Source organism: Schistocerca nitens, chromosome 1, assembly GCF_023898315.1.
Source record: "Schistocerca nitens isolate TAMUIC-IGC-003100 chromosome 1, iqSchNite1.1, whole genome shotgun sequence".
In the NCBI taxonomy this organism is placed as follows: Eukaryota; Metazoa; Arthropoda; class Insecta; order Orthoptera; family Acrididae; genus Schistocerca; species Schistocerca nitens.
This window is the reverse complement of record NC_064614.1, coordinates 803,076,955-803,101,097: the sequence shown is the minus strand read 5'-3', so window position 1 is coordinate 803,101,097 and position 24,143 is coordinate 803,076,955.

Genomic DNA, 24,143 nt, shown 5'->3' with positions numbered 1-24,143 from the left:
TCGGCATCTCAGAAATAGAAAAATTTATTGGCAAAGTATTCCAACATGATAATGCTGTAAAATAGCTGTTACGAATTCGTTATCGCTTTAGTCGATATTAAGTCCGGTGAACGACACTACAGGCGCCTCGATAGTAGCGGTAATTACATTCAACCTAAGAGAACTTAGTAGTTCAGACTACAACCGGGGGTACGGTTCCATTACATTTTGCATTATTTTAACTGTCTAGAGAGCTTTCACAACTTCCTCACTAAGAAGATTCGCAGATCTCACTTTTCTTGGAAAATGATTTGGTCTATCGATTTGTGAAGGATGGCTTGATTACCGGCTTACAAGCTGACACCTAAATATTAATAAGCACTGTCTTGTGGATGGTTCATGTGTACTATTTAGATGGTTTTAATGGTTTACTGTCAATTGGATCCATTATAAACCCGTTCTTCGCCTATAATGGCATTAATCTTGAAGGATGTTATATCCTATCCATCTATTCATTCATTCAAGCTTGTTACTACGAACGGTTTAATATAGTGTATTTAATCTATGTAAGTGTCTGCCCTGTGTGTGTGTGTGTGTTATTTCTAGCTCTGCTGCACCAAAACTGTTGCACATACGACTTAGCTCTAGGTGCTGGTGGGGTACGAGTGTGGTGACATTTAAGTTTAACTTTGAAGACCTGGAGAAACTACAACCAAGTTTGGTAATTATTTGACTTAGTTTCTGGACCAATAAACAGTTTGGATGAATTGATGGTAGTCTGTACAATATCTAAACTTCCAGAGATTGGAAAAGTATTAGGAAGGAGCGATGTATAAAGTAAAACTCTGGAACAATTGAAGAAAATTAGTGCAGATATGACATAATACGTGGAAAACGTACTGAGAATTAAGTCTCGCCGAGCATCTCTCATTGCGAGGATGGGTAAGGAAATGTGATATTTAAGAATAGCTATGGAAGACCTGGAGTAATTCCAACTAAAGATTGTACCAATGTGAATCATTGGATGCAAAAAATAGTACGGTACTAAAACATCCCTGGCAGACCTAGGGATTGAGGTGGTCCTAATGATGGAAATACTACGATGGCGTAATTCTGGAACATTTGGACAAATTTGAACCAAACTTCGTAACTATCAGAAAAAAAGACATACTATGCAGGTAAGTCACTCCTGCCATGTGAAAAACGGTGACATGTAAGCGTAAGTCTGGAATGACTGGAGAAATCTCATCTAAATCTGATAATTATGTCTCTTATGATCTGGAAAAATATTTTGAGGGATGGGAGGGGAGGGAAAATAAGGCTCCCTTCGAACCGCTACGAAATGAGGTAGGGATGGAAAGGAGATGGCATCGGAAACGGGCGATGATACGATCGAATCTACAGTTTATGGACTTAATTGGATAAGCACTTACAATTCCAATGACACTTCACCTTTAGGGGTTTTTGAGAATATGGATGGAAGTGAGGAAGGATATTATATAAAAGTGATCGGACCTCCCCGACCTCGGGGAAGATCAGTTTGGTTTCCGTAGAAATACTGGAACACGTGAGGCAATACTGACCTTACGACTTATCTTAGAAGAAAGATTAAGGAAAGGCAAACCTACGTTTCTAGCATTTGTGGACTTAGAGAAAGCTTTTGACAATGTTGACTGGAATACTCTCTTTCAAATTCTAAAGGTGGCAGGGGTAAAATACAGGGAGCGAAAGGCTATTTACAATTTGTACAGAAACCAGATGGCAGTTATAAGAGTCGAGGGACATGAAAGGGAAGCAGTGGTTGGGAAGGGAGTAAGACAGGGTTGTAGCCTCTCCCCGATGTTATTCAATCTGTATATTGAGCAAGCAGTAAAGGAAACAAAAGAAAAATTCGGAGTAGGTATTAAAATCCATGGAGAAGAAATAAAAACTTTGAGGTTCGCCGATGACATTGTAATTCTGTCAGAGACAGCAAAGGACTTGGAAGAGCAATTGAACGGAATGGATGGTGTCTTGAAGGAAGGATATAAGATGAACATCAACAACATCAAAACGAGGATAATGGAATGTAGTCGAATTAAGTCGGGTGATGTTGAGGGTATTAGATTAGGAAATGAGACACTTGAAGTAGTAAAGGAGTTTTGCTATTTGGGGAGCAAAATAACTGATGATGGTCGAAGTAGAGAGGATATAAAATGTAGACTGGCAATGGCAAGGAAAGCGTTTCTGAAGAAGAGAAATTTGTTAACATCGAGTATAGATTTAAGTGTCAGGAAGTCATTTCTGAAAGTATTTGTATGGAGTGTAGCCATGTATGGAAGTGAAACATGGACGGTAAATAGTTTGGACAAGAAGAGAATAGAAGCTTTCGAAATGTGGTGCTACAGAAGAATGCTGAAGATTAGATGGGTAGATCACATAACTAATGAGGAGGTACTGAATAGGATTGGGGAGAAGAGGAGTTTGTGGCACAACTTGACCAGAAGAAGGGATCGGTTGGTAGGACATGTTCTAAGGCATCAAGGGATCACCAATTTAGTATTGGAGGGCAGCGTGGAAGGTAAAAATCGTAGAGGGAGACCAAGAGATGAATACACTAAGCAGATTAAGAAGGATGTAGGTTGCAGTAGGTACTGGGAGATGAAGAAGCTTGCACAGGATGGAGTAGCATGGAGAGCTGCATCAAACCAGTCTCATGACTGAAGACCACAACAACAACAACAACAACAACATCTACGCTACTAGCCATTAAAATTGCTAAACCACGAGTATGACGTGCTACAGACGCGAAATTTATCCGACAGGAAGAAAATGCTGTGACATGCAAGTGATAAGCCTTTCAGAGCATACACACAAGTGTGGCACCGGTGGCGACACCTACAACGTGCTGACATGAGGGAAGTTTCCAACCGATTTCTCATACACGAACAGCAGGTAACCGGCGTTGCCTGGTGAAACGTTGTTGTGATGCCTCGTGTAAGGAGGAGAAATGCGTACCATCATGTTTCTGACTTTGATAAAGGTCGGATTGTAGCCTATCGCGATTGCGGTTTATCGTATCGCGACATTGCTGCTCGCGTTGGTCGAGATCCAATGACTGTTAGCAGAATATGGAATCGGTGGGTTCAGGAGGGTAATACGGAACGCCGTGCTGGATCCCAACGGCCTCGTATCACTAGCAGTCGAGATGACAGGCATCTTATCCGCATGGCTGTAACGGATAGTGCAGCCACGTCTTGATCCCTGAGTCAACAGATGGGGACGTTTGCATGACAACAACCATCTGCACGAACAGTTCGATGACGTTTGCAGCAGCATGGACAATCAGCTCGGAGACTATGGCTGTGTTTACCCTTGACGCTGCGTCACAGACAGGAGCGCCTGCGATAATGTACTCAACGACTAACCTGAGTGCACGAATGGCAAAACGTCATTTTTTCGGATGAATCCAGGTTCTGTTTACAGCATCATCTTGGTCGCATCCGTGTTTGGCGACATCGTGGTGAACGCAGATTGGAAACGTGTATTCGTCATCGCCATACTGGTGTATCACCCGGCGTGATGATATGGGGTGGCATTGGTTACACGTCTCGGTCACCTCTTGTTCGCTTTGACGGCACTTTGAACAGTGGACGTTACATTTCAGATGTGTTACGATCCGTGACGCTACCCTTCATTCGATGCCCGCGAAACCCTACATTTCAGCAGGATAATGCACGACCACATGTTGCAGGTCCTGTACGGGTCTTTCTGGATACAGAAATTGTTCGACTGCTGCCCTGGCCAGCGCATTCTCCAGATCTCTCACCAATTGAAAACGTCTGGTCATTGTTGGCCGAGCAACTGGCTCGTCACAATACGCCAGTCACTACTCTTGGTGAACTGTGGTATCGTGTTGAAGCTGCATGGGCTCTGACTCAATGCCCAGGCGTATCAAGGCCGTTATTACGGCCAGAGGTGGTTGTTCTGGGTACTGATTTCTCAGGATCTATGCACCCAAATTGCGTGAAAATGTAATCATATGTCTGTTCTAGTACAATATATTTGTCCAATGAATACCCGTTTATCATCTTCATTTCTCCTTGGTGTAGCAATTTTAATGGCCAGTAGTGTATAATATTCCTCGTTGATATAGTGAATAACAGCTGACTCCTATAGGTGGGAGTGAAAACGGGAATGGGGTGACACAACAAACAAACTAAATCTAATTTTGGTGTGTATGGAAAAACTTTCGTTGTCGTCGGCTGTCTGATTTATATCGTATGAAACTCGAAGAAAAGTCGTATTTGATTGTGTAAGCTGTAAGAATGACTGTAAGAGCTTGTATTTTAGATTGCCTTATACTACAGGTCTGTAAAAAATGTATCTTCCTTCCACAGAACGGAGCAGAGGCTTCAGTACTGGTGGCATATGGAACTGCTCGTTCCATTATTTAGAAAAGGCGGAATATCCGAGTGGCATTTGCTGCTACAGGCCGCCTTGTCCCGCCACGCCGGCGCACTCTCAGTGTTCCATCCATCACGGCAGAGAGCATTCCGCGAAACGGCGAGGCGTCTGCGGCGAGCATTTCACCGTCTTCCGGCCATTACTGCCGCTCGCCGCAAGTTCTCTCGCTGTCCTGTCCTGCTGCACCATCCATCTGGCAATAAATTCTCTGGCTATCAAGAACGGAGTTGTCAAGCACAAGTTTGGGGGCAGTAGCACTACCATTCTTACTAGCTACGCATGTGTGGATCCTACAGATAATGTAGACTTAATGGTGAAGTATAAGTGACATGGCTGTATGTGTATCATTTTCCTGTAAGCGTCCCGTAGTGCCGTAACAGGCGCACAGGGAAAAGTTCTACCTTGCGCCTCTCCATCTCTGTGTCCGACAACACTCCCTTTTTTCGTTTTAACACTAACATTGTTCAACCCACTAATTCGTTAATTGGCATCACCACTGCATTACAAATTAAGGAAAACGAGCACACTTCAGTAACTGTTCGGTGCAATTCTACATCTATCTACATCTACATGCATATTCCGCAAGCCACCTGACGGTGTGTGGCGGAGGGTACTTTCAGTACCTCTATCGGTTCTCCCTTCTATTCCAGTCTCGTATTGTTCGTGGAAAGAAAGATTGTCGGTATTCCTCTGTGTGGGCCCTAATCTCTCTGATTTTGTCCTCATGTTCTCTTCGCGAGATATACGTAGGAGGGAGTAATATACTGCTTGACTCCTCGGTGAAGGTATGTTCTCGAAACTTCAACAAAAACCCGCACCGAGCTACTGAGCGTCTCTCCTGCAAAGTCCTCCACTGGAGTTTATCTACCATCTCCGTAACGCTTTCGCGATTACTAAATGATCCTGTAACGAAGCGCGCTGCTCTCCGTTGGATCTTCTCTATCTCTTCTATCGACCCTATCAGGTACAGATCCCACACTGGTGAGCAATATTCAAGCAGTGGGCGAACAAGTGTACTGTAACCTACTTCCTTTGTTTTCGGATTGCATTTCCTTGGGATTCTTCCAATGAATCTGTCTGGCAACTGCTTTACCGACGATCAACATTATATGATCGTTCCATTTTAAATCACTCCTAATGCCTACTGCCAGATAATTTATGGAATTAACTGCTTGCAGTTGCTGACCTGTTATATTGTAGCTAAATTATAAAGGATCTTTCTTTCTATGTATTCGCAGCACATTCAAAGCAAGGAACAACACATATCCCAATGTCCCATTGCTTTCAACAGTATCGAGATTCAGTTTTCATTGTTTCATTGCCATAACAAAAAACCTACGAAAACAAAATGCAGTTTTTACATTTTCGTTACGTTGGCAGGCTTGAAGTAACAGGTGTAGCTCCAATTGGTAACACCTTTTTTTTTCATTTCAGAGTAGCACTTGCAACCTTTCCTCAATTATTTTCTGGATATACTCCAATCTCTGTCTTCCTCTACAGTTCTTGCCCTCTACAGCTCCCTCTAGTACCATGGAAGCCATTCCCTGGTGTGTTAACGGATGTCTTACCATCCTGTATGTTCGCTGTCTTACGAAAATGAAAGGAAGAAACGGCATTATTATTGTTCTTTACGTTTCTTTTTTTCTCGTTTGTTCATAACATTCGTTCTTAGTATGAAAAATATTGACACATTACTGTAAACGTTGCTATTGAAAGTGAGGTATAAGAAACATAAATGAATGTGTGTCACTTTCCTCTTTTGGATGGGTTGTGGGTGATGGGCGGGGGGGGCGGGGGGGGGGGGCGGGGCGAGTGGGGGGGGGCGGAAGGGGAACAAGTGTTTGGAGTTTTAGTAATGGCAAGGACTCCAGTATTGTTACAGACGGAGCACAGACAGGCACTACAAGGTTATCCGCCGATATCTTTTGTAGCCCAACAATCGAAACTTCGGCTGGCACTTTTGATTCACTATACTCCTTCTGCAGTTCGACTACATCAATCCGAAGTTTAACTTGTGTGAATCCACGTTTCGTCTGAATAAACCACAGATCGCTTTAATTAAGATGATTCACTTTTTTGTAAATATCTAATGGATACTATTTTTTTAAAACTATGTCATCTCTTTTGCATAATGTTATTAATTTATTATGGCATTTTTAAAACCAAATTCTATAGGCACTATATATATTTCTCAGTTTTTCTTTTTTCCATTGAAGTCAATCTCTGCCATACAAAAGCTGGAAAGTTTTCAAGAAGTTGATATTTCATTGTATTGTTCTTAATATCTCATAATTCCTGCCTAATCACACTGATGCATATCGTCAGTAGGATTTTTATTGTGTACATTTCGCTTCACTTTCTTTTGGAGCGGGTAACTTAATTTCACAGGGCTCATCATCGTGCCAGCGTCGCTATAAATTGCACATTGGCGACTTATTCAACCTCAGCATTTAGGGTGCCCAATTCTTTCTCCTTCCCATAGTTAGTAAATTTAACGACGTCAACAACAAGTTCTCATGGCAACCCTCTGATTACTTTCGATGCTTCACTCGCAACATAGCCTGACACACTGCTTTGAACCGGAATGTGGCTGTACCTAATCATGTGATCAAGTCAGTTCCCACTAGGGCGGTGTATCAAGTAATATATATACTCAGTAGATGCATATCAGACACAGCAATCAAATTTCGTGAAGGGTAAGGTCGATTGTGCGCCACGGTACCGAACATACTCCACTAGCCGATATAATCTACCCCTCGGTGACTCCAATGAAGAATACCCTACGGGTGTATCTTCTTAACTGTTACAGTCATCCAGCGTTCATCACCTACTCTCACTCACAAGTAAAGAGTTAAATGACAGCAGGAGCACGTGAGTGCTCATGACGCGCCGGGCAGGATTCCGTCGGTCACATCGCCCAATGATTTCAGGTTAGCCACGCGAAGAGAACGCATTTCATTGAGTCGGCCACTTTCCCCGAAACGTTCTAAGTTCCAAGAACCATCCCAACAAACATTTATTACTATTATGAAACATGTAACACTTAATCGTAACTTTTTGTCCAATGCACGTTAAAGTCTACCACGTTATTTTGAAGATACGTATTTTCATTGGTTACGCCGGTTTTGTACACACACACACACACATGTGAAAAAAGTGTATAGACTATACGTACGTTCATTTCCCTTGTTCCCCGTTGCTCTTTATCGGAGTTCAACTACATTTCATACAGTTTTGATTACAGTTATAAAAAAACTAAAAATTAACTCCGCTAGAACAGGCCACGAAGACCAAGCGGTACCGGCATGCCGCCATGTCATTCTCAGCCCACAGGCGTCACTGAATGTGGATATACGGAGAGGGAGGCATGTGACCAGCACACCGCCCTCCCGGCAGTATGTCGGTTTACGAAACCGGAGCCGCTAGTTTTCGATCAAGTAGCTCCTCAGTTTGCCTCACAAGGGCTGAGTTCACCCCGCTTGCCAACAGCGCTCTGGAGACCGGATGGTCACTTATGCAAGCGCTAGACCGGCCCAACAGTGCAGGGAAACTGTGTTACCACTGCAGCAAGGCCGTTGACTGATTAGAGTGGTAGTTGCGATAGAATTGAATGATTATAAAACTTTTGGTCCTTAGACAACCGGTTTCAATCAGCAATAACTATTTTCAGATTTTTTTTGTAACTTATCCTACAATAAAATCCATATTTCCATCGTCACAGAATTTACACAAAATCAGTATAACATCGTCGCACATATTTAAAATGTAATGTAAAGTAGGTCTGAGTTCTGTCAGAGTCTTACCGACACAATCGCTACTCAAAAAAACAAACGTGTCCGAAATCTTATGGGACTTAACTGCTAAGGTCATCAGTCTCTAAGCTTACACACTACTTAACCTAAATTATCCTAAGGACAAACACACACCCATGCCCGAGAGAAGACTCGAATCTCCGCCGGGACGAGCCGCACAGTCTCTGACTGCAGCGCCCTAGACCGTTCGGCTAATCCCGCGCGGCAATCGCTACTCGCGATTCTCGGTGCGTCGATTTGCTAATGAATTACAGAACCACTTTTGGTGAGCCTCGCCTTACAGGGACAATATTTTCAAAATACAGGTGAGTGTATCTGGTGTTAGGTCCAGACCATTAGGCAGAAACTCAAATGTCAGTACAGCTGTCAAGTAACATCGTTATGATACCAACTTTCATAATTCGAAAACTTGACAAATAACTGCACCAAAAGAAGTTTAGCGCCTACTATAGCTCCACCAATATCAAAGGAGCAAACTTATCATCTTCATATACATCATACTCCGCAAACCAACTAATGGTGTGTAGTGGAGGGTACCTTTTTGTACCACTATCTGATCCCTCAAATCCTGCTGCGTGGGAAGAATGATTGTCGCTGAGCCTCTGTATTGGCACTAATTTCTCGAATTTTCTCAGATGGTTCAAATGGCTCTGAGCACTATGGGACTTAACAGCTGAGGTCATCAGGCCCTTAGACTGAGAACTACTTAAACCTAACTAACCTAAGGACATCACACACATCCATACCCGAGGCAGGATTCGAGCCTGCGACCGTAGCGGTAGCGTGGGTCCAGACTGAAGTGCCTAGAACCGCTCGGCCACCAAGGCCGGCTCGAATTTTTTCCTCTTGGTCAATACGCGAGATTTATATGGGGGGAAGTAATATGCTGTCTGACTCCCCCTGAAAAGTGCTGTTCCGAAATTTCAATAGTCAATCTCTACGTGATGCACAACGCCTCTATTATAGTGTCTGCCAGTGGAGGTTGTTTAGGATTTTCGTAAGTCTCTCTCGCCAGCTAAACGGTCCCGTGACGAAACGCGCCTCTCTTCGTTGGATCTTCTCTATCTCCTCTATCAGTCCTACTTAATAGGGATCCCACATAGATGAACAGTACTCAAGAATATGGCGAACAAGCGCCTTATAAGCCACTCCTTTCGTGGATGACTTACATTTCCTTAAGATTTTTCGGATGAATCTGAGTCTGGTGTCTGCTTTTCCCACTAGATGTTTTGTATGGTCATTTCACTTGAAGCCACGCGGGGTAGCCGCGCGGTCAGGCGCGTCTTGTCACGGTGCGCGCGGCTCCCCCCGTCGGAGGTTCGAGTCCTCCCTCGGACATGGGTGTGTGTGTGTGTGTGTGTGTTTGTCCTTAGGATAATTTAGGTTAAGTAGTGTGTAAGCTTAGGGATTTATGACCTTGGCAGTTAAGTCCCATAAGATTTCACACACATTCGAACATTTTTTGATCCTATGACGCTTCCCCGTGGTACACCGGATATTACCTTTACACCTGTCGGTTTAGTTCCGTAAAGAGCGACGTGTTGAGTTCTACCTGCAAAAGAGTCTTGAATCCAATCGCAGGTGTGCTCCGATACTCCGTAAGCTCGCATTTTTTTCATTAAACGACAATGGGGGACGTGTCAAATGTCTTACTGAAATCAAGGAACACGGCATCAACCTGAGCGCCGTTGTCCGGTGCACCATGTATCTCATGGAGGAACAGAGCGAGCTGAGTTTTGCAGGATCTCTGTTTTGCGGAATCCACGTTGATTTTTAGAGAGGAGCTGTTCATTTTCCAAAAACGTCATATTCTTGAGCATAAAACATGTTCCATAACTCTACAACAGATCAACGTCAACGATATAGGTCTATGATTGTGTGGATCTGTCTTACGGCCTTTCTTAAAAACGGGAACGACCTGCGCTTTTTTCCAGTTGTTATGTACCTTCCGTTGTCAAGTGATCTATGGTGAATTACTGCTAGAACGGCAGTCAGTTGTTTCCCATAATCTTAATAGAATCTTATAGGTATCTCACCTGGTCCTGAAGCCTTTCCACTACTAAGTAATTGTAGCTGCTTTTCATTTCCGCCATCGGTTACCTCAATATCTGCCATTTCGACGTTCGCGCGACGATTGATAGGAGGGACAGTGTTACGATCTTCCACGTTGAAACAACTTCGGAACACCGAATTCAGTATTTCTACCTTCTCTTTGTTATCTTCCGTTCCGGTACCGGTGTGGTCGCTGAGTGAATGAGTAGATGATTTTGAACCACTTACTGATTTTACATATGACCAAAATCCCTTACGGTTTTTACTCAGGTCGGTTGACTACGTCATACTATCAAAATCATTGAATACTTCTCTCATTGCTCTCCTTAGGCTCGTTTTCGCTTTGTTCAGCTTTTGTTTGTCAGTTAGGTTTTTACTTCTCTTGAATCTGAGATGAAGGGCTCTTTGTTTACGTAGCGCTTTTCTAACACGACTATTAAACCGTGCTGAATCTTTCCGATCCCTTAAAATCTTACTCACATACTTGCCTAGGGCATATTGAACGACGCCTTTGAATTTTTTCCATTTGTTCTCCACATCTTCGACCTCATCACCGAATATTTGACACTGACTGCTGAGATTTTCTGAAATTTGCATCTTGTCACCCTTGCTGAGCAAATATATCTTCCTACCTTTCTTAACATTCCTTGTACGACCCGTTGTCATAGATGATGTCACTGCCTTATGATCACTGATACCTTCTTCTACGTTAACTGATTCGGTAAGTTCAGGTCTGTGTGTTGCCAGGAGGTCTAAGACGTTATCCTCATGAGTTGGATCTCTAACTGTCTGCTCAAGTTAGTTTTCGGACAAGACATCCAGAACAATGCCACACGATTCCCTGTCTCTGCACCAGTTTTGATGTAGTGTGACGGAAACTGAGACATCGATATTACATGGATATCAGGACTACATGATGTATCCTGAAGATGGAAATCAATCCGAAATACGACCATTGTAATAAACAATACTGATAGACTGAACACAGCAGCGTCTTGGTCTCATAGCATAATATAGTCTATAATGTCCTTGTATGACATATACGTCGCCGCGTGCCCAAATGAATACTAATTGTTTATTTGCATTCATCTTCACTATATTTTGTTTGCTCCTGGAGCTTAGAAATGAAGAATTTGTAATCACTTTCTTGCTGCCATATTCCGATGTGATAAAATCTAATACGAAGATTCGTACAGCATATAACAAAAAGGGACACTTCTAATATCATGGAGTCAACTGAAATATTTCATTGCACGTCCATCGTATCGCCAAAAGACTTTTTACCTTGTGACGATATGACGTACATGTACCGAAATATTTTAGCTGACTATTTGATATCCGAAGTATGTTATAAGACTCAACAGCACTTTGGAATAGATTTTATTACACCTGGAGATTTACGCTATTAGTTGAAACACATAACGTCAATATTTTATAAAAGCGATGCATCTATTACCCGTACCGCAAAGGAACTGTGTCTTCAGAAAACCCGTAACAAGTCGTCATTACTGAGAACGCGTCGCTCTTATTAGCAACGGTCTTAGCGTGGGACGATATGTGTAATTTACTCTCTGAAGCCTCCACGTACAAAAGAGGTGACAATATTAAGTCACAGCGGAAAAACACGTGAGAATCATTTAAAATTAAATAAGACAACAACGCTTGGCAGAGCTTAATTTATGTCTTCGTACAAAATTTGGTACCGTTTACGAATATTGGAAAGCCGTAGTGATGACCATTGTAAATGAATACAAGCTCGGAGGCGTTGTAGAACGCAGTAGATGTAGCAAGTGATTAATACAGGACGCAGACGAGTTAAAAAAATGGTTCAGATGGCTCTGAGCACTATGGGACTTAACTTCTGAGGTCATCAGTCCCCTAGAACTTAGAACTACTTAAACCTAACTAACCTAAGGACGTCACACACATCCATGACCGAGGCAGGATTCGAACCTGCGACCGTAGTGGTCACGCGGTCCCAGACTGTAGGGCCTAAAAACCGCTCGGCCACCCCGGCCGGCGCAGACGAGTTACGAGTCGGTACAGAATGTACACTCTCACGTGACCATGGAGACCACTTTACTTCTGTAGCGTCCTGTCACTTAGTTCCGCCAAGCGCAGTAAACAAGGAAGGCGCTAGTCATTTCAGACTACGTCGACACCCGCCTCTGCGGATATTCTGGTAGCAGACCACGCATTAAGTCGCTGACATCTCCAAACGGAGTCTCAGAGCCGCTCCCGGAGGCTCCTAACCATTGCAAACGGGTGCACTAGACTCCTCCGAACAGGCCTCTGGAAGCGCAGCGGTACCGACCGACCATCGTGTCATCCTCATACGATAGGCCATCGTGTCATCCTCATCCGATAGGCGTCATCAGATGCAGATATGGAGGGAAATGTGATCAGCATACCGCTCTCTCGGTCATTGTCAGCTTTCGTGACCGCAGTCGCTACTGCTCAATCAGATAACTCCTCAACTTGGTTCCCAAGGACTGAGTGCACCCCGCTTGCCAACAGCGCTCGACAGACCCGGATTGCCAGCCATCCATGGGCTAGCCAAACCCGACATCGATTAACTTCGGTCGTCTGACGGGAACTTGTGGGATCACTGCGGCAAGGCCGCAGACATATGAGCACACTCGTGGCTAATAAATACGGCCGTGGACCCGTCCAGTTGAGGTAGCGCCCATCCGTTGGAGTTTTTTTAGTTCAAGTAACTTGGCCTGTGAACATTTTACTGCATGTAAAAGGATGAGACAAAACATTATGACAACTTTCTTAATAGTGTGTTGGTCCACGCCTGGAACGGAACGCAATGCAGCAGTGATTCCATGTGCAAGGATTCGACAGTTCCTCGATAGATCTTTGGAGACGTGTGTCACGAGATGTATACGCACGGGTCATGCAATTCCCATAAAATACGGGCCCGTGGTTTGTATGTACGTAGCTGCAACCCGATATCGTCTGAGAAGTATTGCATTGGGTTGAGACCAGGTGAAACGAGTGATCATGATGTTAACGTGATTCCGTTGTCTTCATTGTCAAACCACCGTAGCACTATTCTGTCGTTGAGAGACGGACAGCTACTCTACCGGCAGTTGCCATTGCGGCCGGCCGCTGTGGCCGAGCGGTTCTATGCGCTTCAGTCCGGAACCGCGCTGCTGCTACGGTCGTTGGTTCGAATCCTGCCTCGTGGATGGATATGTGTGATGTCCTTAAGGTAGTTAGGTTTAAGTAGTTCTAAGTCTAGGACAGTGATGACCTCAGATGTTAAGTCCCATAGTGCTTAGAGCCATCTGAACCATTTTTAGTAGACATCGCCGTCGGAGAAGGCATCAAGCCTGAAGGGATAAAGGTGGTCCACAATAATGTTCTCGTATTCCAAAGCTGCACTCAGTCGCCTAGTTGGCATGGTCACGATGTTTTAGCTCATTAGTGTAGATACGTCACTGTTATTCTGGTCTTACAATACATGCAGAACGGAACAAATATAGAAGTCGTTTTGGTTTTGATTTTCTACTGGGCTCAGTCAATTGAATCTGATACTGCATCCAGCTCAGCGCCGACTTGGACGTCGCCACTGAAGTCGCCGCCGTCATCGCAGGCAGCGTCAAAGCTGCCACTGCGACCTAGGATAAGCTGACATGTGAAACACACGCATCTCTCCAGTTCTAGGTTAGGCTGCCCACCGTGATGCACCAGGCCCTGAACGACCTGTCCACCTCAATCACTGTACGTCCGTCACCCAAAGTAGAAGCGTGGAAGTCAGTACACCGCTTCGAATCAAAGGTTATCAACCAGTAACAGAGTGGTCGAAGCTGTAGATTTAGATACAGTTATGCGGACAAATTGGTGAACGTACCTCAATGTGGAACAACAATGACAGCTAGTACCCGATCGTTCACTTTTATTCTATCTACAGTGTCTATACAGGAATCATTATATTTGGATAATGGCTTACCGAAACTGAATACCTCGGTAACACAATCGCATCATCCGGGAAGCGATCATTACTCTTCATTTGTGTTTACTCGTGTACTAATACTGCAGTCTTTGGCAACTGTGGTCCTTATTGGAATCCGATATCACGTTTCGATTGATGTGCGCACTATCCCAGAACTTCTCGGCGTTTATATTGATTAGGACCGTTCGATCTGTAGTCACAAGCTTGTTAAATGTCAGTGTGTCTTCCTTCCGCAAAAAGGAATCGAAGGGTTTGAGATGCAGAAATTTAGGACTTCAGATCAGGAATGCAGACATTCTCCACAGAATCAGCGAGGTAAGGGATATGCTGAAAACACTAACTAGAAGGAAGGACAGGATGACGGGAGATACAGATGACAAAAATGTCAGTAGAAGACTGAGTTTGCGATTACGCAACAAATGAGGCTATATGTTGGGCGTGAGATGAAGAGACTGGTACAGGATCAATATATGGTGAGTCGCATTAAAGGAGCCCAGGGATAAGTAAAAATGGGCGCCAGAGCACTACATGCAAGTCATTTCACTTGTTGTTCTTCTAGTATTTCCTTTACCCTGCAGGTAGTGACTCATGGAATATAAGTTTTTACTTATATAATTGGCTGGATGATTACGATTGTCCCGTGCCGACAGCTACACAGTGCGTGTCACCCGGCAACTCTCATTCATCCTGACTTGTTTCTTTAGAACTTGAATTCTATGTCTTCAGTTATTTGTTGGATATATTCCAATAACCGTTTTCCCCTACAGTTTTACCCTCTACAGCAGCTTCTAGTACCATGGAGGTTATTCTATAATGTTTTCACACATGTCCTGTTGTCCTGTCGGCTCTCCTTGTCAGTGTTTCCCATATACTAATTTATTGTCCGATTCTGTGGAGAACCTCCTCATTCCTCATCCTGTCAGCCCACATAATTTTAAACAGGTGTAAGCGTGCTGTTATATCGCTGGCTTGGTTGCGGAGTATCTTTGCGGGCAGCCGTGTCTGAGAGTCGAGCGCGGGTCACGGAACTGTTGTGTCGTGTAGTGTGTAGCTCTGCATGTGAAAGGCATTGTTAGTATGGAAGTTGAAGTTTTGCTACAAGTGCTATTACAGTAAAGTGATAAAATAAGTAAATAATTCAGAGGAAAGTGCGTCAGTAAGTAATTTAAAAATGAGCATTGCTGCTGATAATGTATTTGTGTATCCTCTCGTTGCGTGTCGTACCGTACAGTATCAGTCGTCCGTGCCGTGTTCGGTCACCCAGAATAAACTGATGTGAATAAGTAGAAATTAAAGTTTGGAAGGTAGGAGACGAGATACTGGCAGAAGTAAAGCTGTGAGTACCGGGCGTGAGTCGTGCTTCGGTAGCTCAGTTGGTTGCCCGCGAAAGGCAAATGTCCCGAGTTCGAGTCTCGGTCGGGCACACAGTTTTAATCTGCCAGGAAGCTTCATATCAGCGCACACTCCGCTGCAGAGTGAAAATCTCATTCTGGAAGTAGAAATTAGTTACCATTAAAGAGTGCAATGAAGTGCCAGTGATTTGTAGCGAGCGTGAGAACGTGCGTTCGATCATAGCGTTACCGCCTTATCAACAATCAGCCGCGCCGCTACGGTTACGCGCACGCTCATACAAGTGAGAACTGAAAAATTAGCTTTACGAACAGTACCATATCATTACTAGTGTCAAGGAGGACTGGTACCAAATATCTGTGTATGCGTGACGAGCGTAAGAACTTTCGTGCGATCATTCGGCTTCCGCATCATCAACAATCACCCGTGTCGTGTCGGTTACGCGTACGCTCGTCCGAATGATATTGTGGACTGTTAATCATCCATTAATTGGAATAACACTTCTGAATTAGAATGTAAACAGCGCAACCTGCGATTTTCCTTTAATTGTCTCAGAATATAGTTGTTCATACCAGACGTCGAACAGTGTTGTGTTTTAACGTTGAGTGGGTCGCCTAAACCCCCTTGCATACTTCGATAGACAATTTCAGGCAAGCCAGCAGCAGTGTGGAGCAAAACAATACGACCGCCGCTGGATTATCAGGTACGTGGTGTGGACAGGGCGCACGGTCAAGAAACGGTCACGGAACGACAACAGTATAAAAGGTACCACCCCACCCATTTGTACTCACGGGCGTGTTACACAGGCTTCTCTAGCACCACATCTCAAGCTACGAATCCTATGAGTGGATTTACAATTTTCTTCAGCCTTGCTTCCACTGTCAAACGCATCGACAGAACTGCCTCTCTGGTGCCTTTATGTTCCCTGAACCATAAAGTGCTCGTCATCTAACAGGTCATCTGTTTTCTTCTCGTCCCAACTACCGCGTCCAAAATCTGTCACAAGACTAGATGAGAAGTGTACCACAAAAACGGGACGTAAACCCTGAACCAGTAAACTGTACGAAGTTTTCAATACTCAGTTCAATCTTTGACATTTGTTCGTACATATCCTTTCTGACCGAGTCATCTTCGTAGTTTCCTATCACGCACATTCTGTCATTGCTATTTTTAGTTTCTCGAAAGTGCGAGTGTCTCAGTACTGTAAGGAAGCACCCATTTCTGAAGAGCTCTGAATGATTAATCATTACAAAGACGGTGGTAACTACGAGATGGATAGAAATGGAGCACGGTACATATGCGACCGGGATTGGTGGAAAGCATGAACCGTGGATTCGTTGAAGAAACCCTCAGAAACGGATGGGAAGTTCGGCAGACGGCGTTTTGCAAGGGACGTATTCGTCCAACCTGGTACGGAGAGACGTCGATCTCTCTCCCCCGAGGCGAGCGCACTGCTGCATGAAATATTTAGGAGGCGGCCCTGTAGAACTTCCTCCTGCTCCTACCACCGCCCTTCTCAGCCCTGCTCCGCCGCTGCCGGGCTATCAATCATCCTGTCAGCCCAAGATGGGGCAGTACGAGATGAGCGAGGAGAAGGAAAGGGGGTCGGTGAGAGCAGATACTGACGTCCAAAGCGGAAGGAGAGAGAGAGAGAGAGAGAGAAGAGACGCAAAGACTGCAGGTTGCCATGTATCCGCGCGTAATGCAGATTCCCTGCAGCGACGCGCTGCGCCATTCCGCCGCCGGCTCGTCTGTCGATTGTCGCGCACAGATTAATGGCTCGACATCGGATTTGCCGGGCGCGCAGGCCGCTTCCGAACTGCCGTTTGCGCCAGCGTCGCGTTGCGCTGCCGCCTCGCGTCTGTCTGCTCTCAGCTGCCGTCACGTCTAACAGAGCCTGGATGGACGTGCGGGGCGAGGGGCGGCGGGGCTTGCTCACCCGTGTGAGTAGCTGTCACTCGCTATGTATTTGGGTAGACATGCTGTCACAAATGCAACGACTGTAAACTCGTTTGCAACCTTCAAACTTGCTGCAGTCTAAGAGAGGCTTCAAGTGCAGGTGACACAAAGAGCATAGCTGTTACTTGAGTCCGGAGTTTCATACAATATCAAATCGTAAAACATTAATGCAGTATACAGTAAACAAGCACAATGAGACAGCAGAATAATAAAAAGTGATATCGAAATACCGTACTCTAATTATTTCCGTTTTAATTTATAGATCATTAAACAATAACCAATTTTTCCGTAATGAGATTTTCACTCTGCAGCCGCAGTGTGCGGTGATATGAAGCTTCCTGGCAGATTAAAGCTGTGTGCCGAACCGAGACTCGAATTCGGGACCTTTGCCTTTCTGTAAGGTTTGGAGGGTGGGAGGCGGGGGTAAAGCTATGAGGACGGGGCGTGCGTCGTGCTTGGGTAGCTCATTTGATGGAGCACTTGCCCCCCGAAGGGCAGGGGTCCCGAGTACAAGTCTTGGTTCGGCACAGTTTTAATATGCCAGGGAGTTTCAATTCTACCGTATCTTATTAATAATGCCATAAAGATGTTACCCCGCAGGAATATTTTACAACGTCGGAAATAATGCAACTACGTGTCTTAAAATGTCGCAGTCCAATCACGTTGTAATGTCCCTACCTAATCTAATATGATTGTAATATTCCGGCTACGAGTACCAGTACCGTAATTTGATACGACAACGCTCTTTGCTGTGACGACAACGCTCTTTGCGGAAAAAAAGGATGGAGCATCAATTTTTTTTTTTTTTTTGCAACTCAGAAGATAAGAATGCCGACTGCATATAGCACCTTTTTTTTCTTTTTTTTTTTTTCTTTTGCTCAGATAAGTTTGCATGTAGAAGTAATTTTGAAGTGCAAAGGTGATACAACTTGTAATTGCAATTATCAAGAATAAAAAGGTTTTCTCTTATGAAAAAAAGGTAAATATCGTCTATGACATTTTATTCGATGTTGTCTCCCCGGACCTTCAAAAAATTATTAGTGTGTTTAGCAACACAATGCACAGCGATACCTTCGCTAATTAACAATACTGGGTGTATCTGCTACTACCACGGTCCGAACGACGCGCAATATTTCGCCGTCAGCTTCTGTTGGTTATTTTGGGGAAGGAGACCAGACAGCGAGGTCATCGGTCTCATCGGATTAGGGAAGGACGGGGAAGGAAGTCGGCCGTGCACTTTGAAAGGAACCATCCCGGCATTTGCCTCGAGCGATTTAGGGAAATCACGGAAAACCTAAATCAGGATGGCCGGACGCGGGATTGAACCGTCGTCGTCATCCCGAATGCGAGTCCAGTGCCTAACCACTGCGCGTCAGCTTCTGTGTTCCAGACGTTCCCTAAGCGACCCATTTGTTAGAAGATATCATACTGCCACTATTGTTCAACCTTCTATTTCTGAAAGTGTTTTCCAGAAGATATTACGGCAACTGCGAATATTTTTTGCTGCCAAGAGAGACGGAGTCTTCATCGAGATTTGTAGTAGTTTTCTCCGACCTTGTCTGGCGTTCTCTGAGAACTGGAGAAAAGGAAACCTTCGACCACCAACTCGTCCTGTACCTAAGCCGATCTCTCCTTACAGCAGCCACAAGAAAAAAACATATTCATCTATAGTCAAATTTTTTCATAGATGTTTTTTTATCTTAGACAGGTAAAAAATTTTAAAACGTGTGCATCTAGGAAAAAGAATAAAAAGAGAGTTTAAATCCAGTACCTGTCTTACCTGTGTCAAAGCCAAAGCTCAAGTTAATTAATTCATAATTTTTGTTTTTTCGTAGCAGCTTCATTTTAGTGTGTATTGTGTATTAAATTGGGGACCTAGAAACGATGGAGAGGCTTCGTCCCGCCATAGCCCTCAGTGATTCACAACAGGCCAAAGCAGTCCACCTGCTCCACCGCCGCCCCACACCGAACCCAGGGTTATTGTGCGGTTCGGCCCTCAGTGGGCACCGCCCCCTCCCCCCCCCCATCTCCACCACCTCACGGGAACGCCTCATATCAGACGAGAGTAATCCCAAATGTTTGCGTCGTAGAGGAATTAGGGTGTAGGCGTACGTGGGGACAGTGTTTGCGCAGCAATTGCCAACATAGTGTAACTGAGGCGGAATGAGGGGAACCAGCTTGCATTCGGAACCAGCTTGCAAACACCGAGGCAGATGGAAAAACGCGTAAAAACCATCCACTGGCCGGCCGGCACACCCGACCTCGACACTAATCCGACGGGCGGATTCGTAGCGGAAACCGGCATACCTTCTCGCTCGGGAAGCAGCGCGTCAGACCGCGCGGCTAGTCGGGCGGGCTTACAGGTGCATACTTAACTGAAGACATTTCGGACGAAGTCCGATAAAGTTGCAAAATATTTTAAATTTTCGCTCCTAAATATTTTTTGGTGAACTTAATAATGTCAAAGCCAAGGTTTGATCCGATACCCTTGTTGATCTTATATTGGTTGGTTGGTTGATTCGGAGAAGGGGACCAAACGGCGAGGTCATCGGTCCCACCGGATTAGGGAAAGATTGGGAAGGAAGTCGACCGTGGCCTTTCACACGACCCATGCCGGCGTCTGCCTGAAGCGATTTAAGGAAATCACGGAAAACCTAAACTAGGATTGCCGGACGAGGGTTTGACCGATTGTCTTCCAGCCTACGAGTCCACTTTGCTTTCAGTACACCACCTCGCTCGGTTGATTTTATCTTTTGCTGCAAAGCCGACATCTCCATAGGATACTTGCGAAGGTTTTTCAGCTTCTTCAGTAACAGCCAGGGACTCCACGAGTTACAGCAGCGTGGATGTGGTGGGTGTATACGTGTGTGTGTGTGTGTGTGTGTGTATACTTGTGCTGTTAATAATAAATCGTAAGATCACATAAGACTACACACAACATATTCACTACAACTTCTTATCACGGGCGAGTATTATTACTTTTAATATTTTAAAGGCTTTCTATAATCAAGTGCCCGATGAATAAATCACTTTGGAATATTTGTATAGACGTAAAATAAATTAGGAATAGCTCGGTGTGAAATACCTTAATCTTTTACATTTAGAAATACCTCAGGGTTGTAACTGAATGTCTTTTCACTTGAATAATAATTTATAGTTTCGTGGATTCGTGGGGAAACACCTTTAGCGTGGTACACTTATTATTTATTCAGAGTTGACAACTTTCTTAACTGCGGAAATCTGGTCACCTGTACAAAAGATAGCCATGAAGCGGCAACCAGAAGAATGATTTAATATCGATGCGACTCTATTCAAAGCGAATGAAACTAACTTGACTGTAGTATGTTTACTTCAGAATTAATTGTAAACACTCTCCATTTTGCCTTACGCCACTAACATTGGAGTAATTTGAACAAGTACAATAACTGAACGTTACTAATCTCTGAACAGCATATATTTACCAGAAATACGTTACAAGATACATATGTCTTCATCCACGTCTTTCTCACATTAAGATTCGAACCAAAGTAAAGTAATTCTGAAAATATATTTGATTTGCTTCATTGTTCTCAAACTTCGTTACTGCTGCAGGAAATTGTGTAGAGTTTGATCTCATGTAAATAAGGTCTGTCTTCAAATCAGTTTTCTTGAATGCCAATTTTCATTCTGTATTCCCACACCCGATATCAATTGAAAATGAAATCGTTTCTGAAGAACGTTCATTGTGCCGTGTAACGTACCGCGTTCTCTCAGCCAGTTCCCAATGTTCGATCCGGAAAGGAGAATCTGGATTTTTATATTGCTGTTCATAGACTTTTCGGTCCGAGATTCTTTGTAAGTTGTCCGCTCGTCTACTGTCGAGTTTTTTTTACATTCACAGAACCGTTGGTGTAGCATTATTGCTAATTCAGTAACTCTAGTGTTGTCCTGCCAGCTGTTGTCGCAGTGTTCTGTTTATTACGCCATCTGTTCTTGATGAAACTCTGCGACTGTCTAAAGACGTCCGGAACTAGTTGTGCGATCTTGCTCACCTTGATAAAATACGAGTTTACGACAGAGAAGCCTCAGATCTACGTGGACGTGGTAAGTAGAGAGAAAAACATTACGCTGCCAGGGAGCAAGTATCGCAAATTGAATCCTCTGACCCAGTCATTTTAATCAGATGGTTCAAATGGCTCTGAGCACTATGGGACTTAACTTCTGAGGTCATCAGTCCTCTAGAACTTAGAACTATTTAAACCTAACTAATCTAACGACACCACACACACCCATGCACGAGGCATGATTCGAACCTGTGACCGTAGCGGTCGCGCGGTTCCGGATTGTAGCGCCTAGAACCGCTCGGCCACACCGGCCGGCTCATTCTAATCACCATCATGTCATGTTGATAGAACTTGTAGGCTATTTATGTTAAGAAGTCCATGAGTACCAATCCAAATTGCTTTATACTGACTCAAGCAAGGCGGTTCAAATCCCCGTGCGGTGAATTAGATTTTCGTTTATCATTGCTTCCTTAAATCGCTCATGATAAATAAATGCCGGCATGGTTCATTTTGAAAACAGTAAGACCAGTTTTCTTACTAGTTGTCCCCAATACTGGCTTGCGCTCCATGTCAGACACCATCATCGTCGTTGCGACGTAAAATCCCAGTCTTCGTCCTTCAGTATCTGAGGAATAAATTAAACAGAGAATTAAAACATCCGTCCCTACACGTACTTTTCTATCAATGAGCTGAACATTCAGGTGAGCGAAGTGAATGGCACACCAAGTTTGGATATGAACGCGTCCCAAAATCAAGACAACCAGATTTAGCTTTTCTGTACTTCACCTAAATAAATTAAAGGGAATCGAGGAATGAATCCTATGAAAAGGACCTGGCCGATTTCCTTTTTTGTCCTATCTGAAGCTGTTGTTGAATTCTCATAAAAGCGTCGCCGACGGAATTTCAAGTCCCATTTTTCTCAGCCGCATCAGTATACCATTTTTATCCTCCCAGAAAAAAAGGTGGTAGAAAATAAATCCACATTTTAATTCCATGCGGTATTTCGCAGCAATAATAAACTTTCATTACATTCATGGAACTAATGTGAAATGGATGAAACCAATCCGGGATATTTCTTATAAAACAAGCATATCAAGTTTCATGAGAATGGTAATTTTTGCTTTATGGTAAGTATAATAACGACACCTGAAGTGCTAATTCAAATCGGTATCCAGATATAAACGAATATGATATATTCCTGACTGTAACTTTTCCGGAAGGGAAAAAATTAACTAAAACTGAACAGCACTGACATTCTTAAATTGGAAGTGAATCGTCTTTAGTTGTTATTTGAAGATTGATTATCATATTATACATATTAATTGTGTTAGGTATGATCAGTGGTTTTATTTATTTTTAAACTCTTTTCAGGTGCCTATGGGCTCGTATGTAGGCACTATATGAGCACAATTACCTACATGTCACAGTTACACATTTTATTGGACGCAGCCTTATTTTCTGGGCAGTGCACATCGCCTTGCTGCAGGATACAGAAAACAAGGCTGTGTTCAGTGAAATGGTTAATTACGACATACAGGTAATTGAAAATTTACACTGTGTACATCTAGTGCGTATAGAACAGCCACAGGCACACGAAAAGTATAGTAACGCCTGCCGGTGTGGCTGAGCGGTTCTAGGCGGTTCAGTCTGGAACCGCGCGACCGCTACGGTCGCAGGTTCGAATCCTGCCTCGGGCATGGATGTATGTGGTGTCCTTAGGTTAGCTAGGTTTAAGTATTTCTAAGTCCTAGGGGACTGATGAACTCAGATGTTAAGTCCCATAGTGCTCAGAGCCAAAAGTATAGTAAACGTGAAAACCGCTGGTGGGGCCTAATATGAATGGATGCGATATGCTCGGTTGAAAACAAAATAAACCTTCAGTTGAAAAAGAAAGAATTTTTATCTGCTTCTACACATATTGTAAAAATACATTTTTTTATACGGAACTAACATGAAATGGAATCATTTTGATACGTTCTAGTCGTTTCTGACACTGTGATAATCGTCGTTGTAGAAGATCTTTGGATCACGTCTAAGATGGGAGAAGAAATGCTTCTTTTCCTAGCTGTATACTACGTAAATTAGGTCTTGACTTTATCGATTTTATGCGTCGCACTGCGAACGAATTAAGCTTTTCGCTGTGGTGTAAAAGGTTCTTGAGGTTCAAGAAAAACAGCTGGGACTAAAATTACCGAGAACTCAGGAAGAACAAAAAATTGCCTCTTTTTGTGACGTCCTCTGCCGGCGGCAAGTAAGAGGCTAGATAACAATGAGGGCTACGTAGGAAGCAGACAGGGGGAAGAGAGTGGCCCGGGACAATGCAGCGCGGAACAAGGGCGACGACGCCCACCGTCTCAGCCGGCGGCTGGGCTGCTGGTTAGACCGGGCCGGCAGGCCTAGGCGCGCGTAAGGTGCACCGTGCCTCGGAAAGCCGTCACAGCACGTCTGTCGATTCACTAGCGTGAGGCTATCGGCCAAAAGTCTTCTCACTTACTAAACACACGTCTTCTCACGGCGTGTTAGTCCGAGGTGACAAAA